Source organism: Gadus morhua, chromosome 16 (genome assembly GCF_902167405.1).
Source record: "Gadus morhua chromosome 16, gadMor3.0, whole genome shotgun sequence".
Taxonomy (NCBI): Eukaryota; Metazoa; Chordata; class Actinopteri; order Gadiformes; family Gadidae; genus Gadus; species Gadus morhua.
Window position 1 is genome coordinate 24669973 of NC_044063.1, and position 10331 is coordinate 24680303.

The 10331-nt window shown below is 46.8% G+C and overlaps 1 protein-coding gene across 5 annotated transcripts in view; it reads right to left on the bottom strand.

Moving 5' to 3' along the window:
- The window catches only part of fat3a (FAT atypical cadherin 3a), a 153805-nt gene extending 147936 nt beyond the window's left edge, over positions 1–5869 (bottom strand). For all 5 annotated transcript variants that reach the window (XM_030381615.1, XM_030381613.1, XM_030381614.1 and 2 more), the window contains exon 1: positions 5663–5869. The gene's annotated coding sequence lies outside the window, so the exon portion shown is untranslated. The remainder of the gene's footprint in view (positions 1–5662) is intronic.
- Between the last annotated feature and the right edge of the window lie 4462 nt (positions 5870–10331).

Consider the following 10331-nt stretch of genomic DNA (forward strand, 5'->3'; position numbering starts at 1 on the left):
CTCCCATATCAACCCCATCAAATGGGCTTAATTCAAGAGGATGAAAACCAGATAAGATCGGTACATTTTGGTAAAAGTAGCAAGCAGCTCAGAGTGGTCTGCATGACGTCTACAGTTACGGGATGAAAAGGGAGAAAAGGTATTTGCTTGCCCTTTTTCCACAATGTTTTCTTGACCTTTATTGGCGTGGGGCTGATGCTATTGGCATGGACATGGATGGGTGACCTGCATGTCCTTCAGGTGGATCGTGGACGGGAGCATGTGCACGCACACACAAACACACACACACACACACACACACACACACACACACACACACACACACAAACGCACACACACACACACACACACGACACACAAAGGATCGATGGATGGCCATCTGCTCTGGCAAGGGTTGGAGGTCCCTGGATGGCCATTGGTTGGTGTGGGCACACTGGATTATTCAGGGGGGCTGGGCCAGAGTACCGGCGGCTGGGATGTGCACGAAAGCCAAGGTCAGTCGCCACAGCTTCGCTGACATTGACTCGGAGAGGATTCATATCAGTTCTCGAGAAAAGCAGCCCACCTCGTCCCTTTATGTGCTCAATAGATCCATGTCCCTTCTCACATTGATCCATCATGAATCGATGGCAGTCTCTTCTGACTGGTCCTTTTTAGTGAGTGCACCAATGGTCATATTTTGGCCAATAGCTCTGGATGCATTATTTAGAGTTAGAGCCATCCTTCATAGCAAACAATGTCTAATGCATCAGCAATCCACATCCCAGCCAATTATGTCTAGGATCAGTAGGTATCACTGCATCCTTTTTGCAGTCATTGTGGACAATGTGTCCCCATATACCAGTCAACCAAGGATAACAATGTGAAACAGAACCATGGAATATCACATCACCCATACGCATTCGGTGATCACTGAGCAATTTCCGTTCCTCTACCTTCCCCTGAATGAATGCCAAAACCGATATCCACAGCTCACTGGGTCTAAAATTAATTATTGCGAAATGAAAGAAAAATTATGACCTCCCGTTTTCCGATGGACGTTTTACACAGATCATGCCGCTTAATGACTCAGGGCAACCTCTTTGTCACGTTGAATCACATCCTCCACTACTCATTTAGAGTGTCAGGGTTTTTGTTCAAACTACAAACGCCCAGGGAAACCATACCTTTTCATGTCTCCCAATGCTTTCACAAAGAGCCTGTGTAAGAAGGGGGCTTGAGATTGAACTCAACAGGGATGTGCAAAACCCAAGAATTAAGCAGGTCTCGTTCAAGTCGTTACCAGTGATGGTCATTGCTAATCTAAAAGGGAGGGATCATTATATAAGCAGCTGTGTCTTTGGAGATTTTCTTTGGAGATTGTAAGTAACACCACCTCTTCCCAGGGGTTTGTGTAGGCTTCTTGCAGTGGGGATACGTTTACCGAACCAAAGAGCTCCTTGATACTGAGTCTGTAGCCATAGCAGAAGTAATGTGCCCCTAGTGAGCTTGCATACACACCCCACACAGACACAGACACAGACACAGACACACACACACACACACACACACACACACACACACACACACACACACACACACACACACACACACACACACACACACACACACACACACACTAACACACACACAAACACACAGCCTCATACTCATAAACTGTGCGAATGCAGTAGTGCATTTATTTGAACAAGTGTTTATCTACTTTAGGCCATGTTTCCCCTGTGTTTGTATGTGATAACGTACATTTTTGGAGCACCTCAATACAAGTGCTGACCACTGATCGTACGTTTGAACTGTGAGACTAGGAGAGTCTTAGGATAATGGATGACTTCTATCCTTAAAACAAAAGAAAAAACAGGTATATGAGGCACGAGAGAAGGAAAGATGAAATTATAGCGATAGACTATGTCAAAAAAGGGAAAAGCAAGACAGAAATGAAGGAATTAGCAATAAAGGCGAAGCATGGATTTGGTGTGTAGATGGTGGGGGGTTGATGAGCTGGAGATAAATCAGTCATATTGTTATCGGTTTGCGTCTGAAATATTGTCGAATCACAATCTCTGTATTGTTACATCATGATTCGTGTGCAAATTATGCCATGCATGTAACAAATCATATTTGTCATCATGTGAAACTCAAAGATATAGAGTGTGCATGTGTGTGTGTGTCTGTGTGTATTTGTGTGTGTGTCTGTCCGTCTAGGGGGTGGGGTGAGGGAGGTAATGAGGCAGACAGACTGACAACACCAATGAGCATCTGGAGAGTTGCTCCTCTATAGGGTCCTATCACAACAGCTATTCCAGAGCATTCCAGCACTTGCCGGCAACAATAGCTGGCACATAGTTGCACACCCTGTCCCTGTCACATGCACACACACACACACACACACACACACACACACACACACACACACACACACACTGACCGCACATAGACTTCCACATGCGCACATACAGACAAGACACACGCACGCACACAGACACACACAAACCTGCAACAATGGTATCAAAAAGAGGAGACAAAACAGTGGGAAAACAACAGGCTACCGCCCCCCCCACTCCCCAAGGCTGGATGAAGAGGAGACACACTAAAGAACACCCCCCACCCACCTTACACACACACCCACCTCCCTCTCTCTCACTCACTCACTCACACACACACACACACACACACACACACACACACACACACACACACACACACACACACACACACACACACACACACACACACACACACACACACAGAGGGTGGGGAGGGAGGAGCATTGGCATTTGGCACCAACAGACGCTCACAAGCCTCCCCTGGGAAACCCAAAACATGAGGGGGAGAAGAGGAGAGCGGAGGGGAGGAGGAGAGAGAGGAGGGGAAAGAAGAGAGAGGAGGAGAAGAGGAAGGGGAGAAGAGGAGAGGGGGAGATGAGGAGAGGGAGAGATGAGGAAAGAGAGGGGAGAGGAGGAGAGGAGAGAGAGGGGGGAGAGGAAGAGAGGAGAAGAGGAAGGAGAGAGGAGGAGAGAGAGGGGGAGAGAGATGGGTGAGGAGGAGAGGAAGGGGAGAGGAGGGGAGAGGAGGAGAGAGAGAGGGGGGAGGAGAAGGAGAGAGGGGGAGAGGAGGAGAGAGAGGGGAGAGGAGGAGGGAGGGGAGAGGAGATGGAGACAGGGGGAGAGGAGGAGAGAGGGGGGAGGGGAGGGGGACGGTGACGGGGTGATGGGGCCAGTCTCCCCCAGCCTCTCTAGAGCTTAAGGGATGCAGAGGGAGAGAGAACGGGGGTGAGGGTAAGATTGAGAGTGAAAGAGGCGAACACAGACAATGAAGGAAGGGCCGCCTCCCTTCCTTCATTCTTCCCGCTCCCTCTGCTCCCCCTCTCCTCCCCCTCTCCTCCCCTTCGTTTCATACAGGGTCACCGGGCTCAAGCCGGCCACATTCAAATACTTCATTCCCCCGCCCTTAAAACACACACCCTCCAGCACCCCCACCTCTGAAGGGGGACAACATTTTTTTTGTGTTATTTCTGTGTGGGTGGGTGGGTGCGTGGGTATGTGTGTATGTGTTGGTATGTTTGGGTGTGTGCCTGTGTGTGTTTCTTGGTGTGTGTGTGCGCCTGTGTTTGTGTCAGTACATGTGTATGTGCGTGTGCGTGTGTGCAAGGGGGGCAGCCCGCTAGCAGTTCAGGACAGAACCCCCCCTTCTCATTCCAAGCCGGTCCCGCCAGGCTCCTAGCTGGGGCTTCAGCGATAAAACAGGTGGATAGAGGGCTGAGGCAGAAGTGGAGAGGGAGGGTATAGAGGGAGAGTGGGGTGGGGCGCAAAGCGGTGTGTAACACGCAGCGCGGCAGAGCGAGTCCACAGACAGCTGTTTGGCCGCCTGCCCGCCCGCTGAAAGGTGAGACCAGGGAGTGGGGAGGGAGAGCAGGGGAGCGCAGGGGCCAATATAATAAGCAAAACAGATGCGGGCGCACGCACAGGTAGCAGCGTTGAACGTGTGTGTGTCTGTGTGTGTGTCTCTGTGTGTGTGTGTGTGTGTCTGTGTGTGTGTGTGTGTGTGTGTGTGTGTGTGTGTGTGTGTGTGTGTGTGTGTGTGTGTGTATGTGTGTGTGTGTGTGAGTGTGTGTGTGTGTGTGTGTGTGTGTGTGTGTGTGTGTGTGCGCGCGTGCGCGTGTGAGTGTGTACACCACGTAACAGAGTAGCGTCAATAATTCAAATGCAATAATGTAGTGTCCGATTATTCTCGGTCCGTATCACCGCTTAGGCCTTCATCAAATACAATTCCAGTAAAGAGGGTAAAGTCCACTATAGAGGACTGGATCTCGCACACATACGCGCATACACACGCACGCACGCGCACACACGCGCGCACGCGCGCACACACACACACACACACACACACACACACACACACACACACACACACACGAACACATACACACACGCAAACACACAAGAGTTGAGATCCGCTGTGCTGGCCACTGGAAGCCTTCAAGCAGAGGACGACCCCTGCTGTGTAGCCTACCTCCATACTTCACTGTCTGACGAGTCCGCGGGCCACAGCAAATGAGTCTTAATTAACTAATAGGGCTAACAATCCGTCTCCTCTCTCGTGCTGGGTGTAGCGTGTATCCCCTGCTCGAAGGTGTTCATGAAACATGATAAGGTGTAAAATAGTCACCCGTTTGTGATTTATAAAACAGCATTTCAGGAGCCACAACAGAGATGTGCTTATTGGGCGTCAATGAGGCAGATATGTGCGTTGAGGGACAGCTTTCGGGGCCTTATATTCTTATTAAGAAATAGACCTACCCTGCGTGTATTTGTCTACGCATGAGTGAGTGGGGGGGACCTTAAACTGCTATTAGTCCTGCTTTCTAATATACATCGTCACCAAACGTATGCACATACAATTATACCTTCCACAAACCAACTTGATCATCTCTATGGGCTTGAGCGGACAGATACACCTGCTTCTGCAAATCTAAACGTCAAAACGAGCAGGCTGCAGCCGACGCAAATAATTCTGCAGTCAATAGGAACCGCAGATTTTACGCCAATCGTTTCTACACATTCAACACTATGTGATTAAGGATTCCAGCAGCACAAGGTTTCGCACGGTCAACCCGAGCTCTAACCCTGCAGTCCAGCCGTGTCCCCCACGCGTCAAAGCCCGGGTCCGGGGACGCGTCAAAGACCGGTTCCGTCCGGGGACGCGCGGAAAACCAAATGGGCTCCCCCTGCTAGACGCGTCGTTGAACCCAACTTTGCCGGAACGCTAACGTTGCAATTTTAACAAATCTAGTCAGACATCTTTCAGCATTAGAAAGGCACAAGACCCGTTGGGGTTTGCAGATAGCGATAAGATTGAAGGTGGTTTGCGGGCACCTTATGAACGCGTACGCTGTTGGGCATCAGACAGAATAAACGCAAAACATATTGAATCATTTGCCTGCAAATTACCCGCTTTTTCTGCTCAGTTTAGCAAAACAAATCGCTGCTTTGGGGAATCCTTTTACCGCATTCCTCTCAACCCCCCGCTGCACCACTCAGCATCAGCCTCAGCGGAGAGTACCGCTACACTGACTGCGAACACCCAACTTTCAGTGTCAATATCCGCAGCTAAAAAATAATCACGTTTCTTTCATCTGCATGAGGGTTAAGACCTTCGCTCTTACCTGTCCATCCTTAGGTTAATATCCGTTTTATCTCAGACTGTTGGCTACTTTCTGGGATCCATAGAAGTTGGGAGAAAAGGTCCGGTTCAGTCCATGCAGTCCCTCCACTCAGTCAGCGGCAGCGCGCTCTGACTACAGCTCGCTTTCTCTCTCTTTCTCACACACACACACTCTGCAATGTGCTCACAGTGTGTGTGCAGCGCTACTGCTACTGCTGCTGCTTGTGCTGCCACTGGAGCGGATTCGTGTGGTGGGAGGAGGAGGGGGTGGTGGTATGGCGGAGGGAGGGAGGAAGGGGTGCGGGGGGTGGTGATGCGCGAGCACAGCGCAGCCTACTGGAGTCGAGGCCTCAGCGAATGAAATCAGTCGAGTCGCATTTAATGGGATGAATTCTGCAGATCGCCTCGTTAGGTATGACATCATGAACATTGGGGCTCCTGGGAAAAACCTCAGAAATCACATGCATAACGGACATCGGACAGTTATATGCACATGAATAATACAGTTTCCTACAAGTATTGATCATTTAAATGAGCTAAATAAGTGTTAAAGCCAGCAAGGTATTTTGTGATTAAAGGGATAATCCGTGTTTATAGGCATTTGCTCCCCTTTAGCCGATCCTTTGACTGCAGAGTTGTAGTATCATTGGTCCTTTTCGTGTGAGTGCAAAACACTTGTAATTGCTTTCCAAAGATTTCCAATGTTTGCTGAATAGTCGCATAATCAAAACGTGATTGTATTTTGTCTACAAACACAGATCATTCTGTGATACGCCGCTGACAAACCCTCCGTGTAGACCGGGCATAAGCTGCTTATAATAGAACATAACATTTAGTCTAAATATTACACCGCCGATGCAGAATTATCAGTGTGTAAAACAAACTACAATGTTGTGGTGTGTGCTCGTGACTATTTTGAACACATTGGTATTCTTTGGAAAGTGCATTCCCCCACATGAACAAGAGCTAGGCTACACTGCAGGTCAATAGCAATGGCTAAAGGAAAGTAAATGCTAACCAATCCAACTTCTTTTATGGACTCAAAATTATGAATTTCGAATAAAATAACATGCCTCACTTAACACACATCCTGGCACGGGAATCTTAAAAAAGTTTTCAGAATATATATATATATATATATATATATAGCCTATATAAATATATATAAGAAATTATCTTGTGAGGGTGTTGAGTTATATCAGCCTACATAATTATATAAGCCACACTTGAATGCACAACATTACATTATATAGCAACTAGCAGTGCAATAGGCCTACTAGCCTTCAATATTGCATCCTAACCCCTGAATTCTCTCAGAGGGAAGCTTCCAAACTGACTCTATTTCACACACAATCCAAGTGCTGCCTATATACTAGAAGTCAAAACGATAACAATGCATGTTTTTCCTTTTACTTTTCCCTTCCACATCATTCAGAGTCCTGCTTCAGACGGGGGCGGGATGAGAGGCAGGTGAGTAGTGGAATCGCCTGGGCCCACACTCACCCATCCATGGAGATAAAAAACGACTGAGTGGCCACCATCCATTACCGCTACTACCCCAGAGGCTGCTCTCTCCTGGACAGCCCGAGACAGAGAGTCCATCCAAATAGAAAACTTGGTTGTTCCGTCTCGTCACTCGTCACTGCGCATCGCTACGCTGCCACCTCCACCCAACTTATTATCCGCTGGAGTTTGGTTGTTGTGCCATTCGTGAGCATGGTGTATGTACATATTCAAAAGGTCACACAATTAAGGGTGTAGTCAGACCTCGGGGGACAGTAGCGCACACAAGACACCAGCGGCACTAGTGTGTCAAGTGGCATTTATTCCCTGGCCCTCGGGCCATTCTAACCAATCACAAATAAGTGATGGCTCTAGTTATATTTTCCAGCTAACCTCCTCCCTAGGCAGTCCCATCCCACAATGGGACACCTGGAACGAGGTGCTCCTAATGGGTGTGCTAGGGGAGAGAGAGCGCCATGTGCAAGTGAGCTTCAGAGCAAGCGATATCCGTCTCAGGTCCATGGGACGGGGTGCGAGAGAGGGAGGGACTTTCGATAGAGTCATAGCCATCGGATATTCCTTTGTTCAATTAATACTCCATATCTATTCTCCCCGACTTTGTGGTTGTTGTCTTCCTGTCATGTTCCTGTTCTTCTCGCTCCGGGAACAGTAACGGACAAACTGACAGCCCATGGGAAGAAACAGAACGGAAACGGCCTCACGGTAGACCGCACAAACAATAACATTCATGACCTTCTCTCAGCCAATTTTCAGCAGAGATGGTGCTACCGCCGATGCTTGATTGTTAATGTATGCCAAGTCGCTACTGAACGGGTGAGTAAAGCTTTAGACTGTGAGCCATCCATCACCAATGTCTACCAACAAGCAAACCAAACCACTTCCAAGTGAAAAAAATATATTTGCCTTTGGTACCAGAAGGCCTGTGGTGGGTGGTTGTTAAATGAGGCTGCCAAATTACGGAGGAAGAACCCAAAATCCAATGATATTTACTGGGGCATTATTTTTCCTTTGTGCTATATGTCAATTGCCATAGAGATGTTAATTGAGTCCTGCCAAGCTACAAGGCGAGTTTATAGCTCAGCGTTCCAAAAACTCTCATTCATCACCGGGGGAAACTCAAGAGGGATCCTGAAAGGGACAGAGGAGTGAAATGAAGTGGAGTGAAAGAGGAGCTGCCAAAACACACTCGTTCACAGATACTCACTCATGTCTCCGCTTGTTGGGGATACAGCAAACCATCAACGTCTCACTTGCAAACCTGCATATACGGGGACTTTTTCAGGGTTCCACAAGTGACTTAATTTGTACTATATTAACAGACTAGGTTCCCGATGAAAGCGTTGTAAATACATTAGGATATGGTAATGTCCACAGCGTTGCAATCGACAAGCAGAAATGTGTGTGTTTGGAAAGAGACAAGAGGAAGTGTGTAACTCTCTATCGGTAAAACCTTGGAGATGGTGACCCATTAAACAAATATCTTAAGGGGGTTTAGTTCCGCCTAATGTCATTTTGAATAACTCTTCTGGCCAACAATCTCTGTCACAGATGCTTGGTGACGTTTAAAACATAACCTCAACTAAATCTGCATGAATCAGAAACTCAACTCGCCGGATCATAACAGCTGCCTTTTGTAGTACCCTTATAGCAAGTGTAGACAACTTTGTAGAAAACAGCCATAGTAAGCTCTATTTTGAGAGTATCAAACTGAGAAAATCCAACATCTCCATTCAGACCTCACTCCACAGCTACTTCTAAACACATTTAGAAATACGTCTGCCTGGCCTTGTGGAAGACTCGGGTAAAGTTCATGAGTGAATAGGAAGACTGCTAGCAGGTAGGCAGGTAGGTAGCTAGTCATAGAGGTGAGTTAATGATTAAGCCGGCTTATTGCAGGACTGAGACACCCATAGAAACCACATTGTTTTCTTGTAATTTATTGATTGATGTTGCGATGTTAGGATAATATTCATTCAATGTTTTACAACTTTAGATGAGGAAGTGTGCTGAAAAGATTGTGATCATAAAAATGTAAAAGTCCTCCACAAGATCAAGAGATTTCAAAAGGTTGTTTCTGTAGCGACATCTCTTGAGATGTCGCGTATTTTGAGGCCTGTAAAAAGTTTTTAAATCATAAATATATGTAACAATTCAGAATTCATGGCCAAGGAACTAGAATGTTTTCTGAGAATGGTTTTTATGAACTCTATCTTGTGTTTTAGAACAGCCAGGACTCCATCATTAAAAGCCTTATCCCAGCCTGATATACCTTCAGTGGTTCAAATAAGTGTCATGCAAGATGGAAATCGATAGATTAATAGAAAGATTTATGGATGATGGATGGATGGATAGATAGGCAGATATATAGATATTGATACATAGTCAGATTGGAAGATAGACGGATTGATATAAAAACATGTATACAGACAGACGGATAGTCAGACAGACAGATACAGATAGAAAGCTAGATGGATCGACAGATATATAGATCACCAATCTGGTTTCTAATAGGGAATTCAAAGTTTCAACATGCCAGGTGCAATCTTATGCCCCCAACCGATGAAGCAGCCTCTGAACCTTGGCACGTCCACCGTAGGAGATAACCTCACACTCCCTATTGGAAATCGTTCATTCTTCGATGTGCCGTTTTATTCATAATTTTCAGGTGTAAATAATCCATTTATTTGTCCTTCTTTATCCCTCCCAGCACTGATACTTATTCACCAAGGACATGTTTTAAATTGGTCCCATCTGGCGTTGGTTGTTGGAATTATAAAGAACCCAAAGAATACAACTGCTGCTTGAAAGCTTGATCACTAGCATCGTGCAAAGCTAGGCTGTTATACTGGGGCTCTCCCATTGTGGATCTGATAAACAAGATGAGCATTAGCATATTGTTATTGCAAAAGGCAGTTTGCAGTTTGGCTTGCCAGGGCTCTAATCAGTGATATTTTCCCCATCCATTCATTTTTCTTTTTAATGTGCAGTGAATGACAAGGCCAGACTGTGGGGCTGAAATGATATGTGTTTTATGACTATTGTCGCTCCTCGACGACTTCCGATAACAATTTACAACCCCGGTCTGTACCGTCTTGGTCTTTGAATACGAGCTTCTGAAATAACTACCGGGCGACAGCTAGTGACCT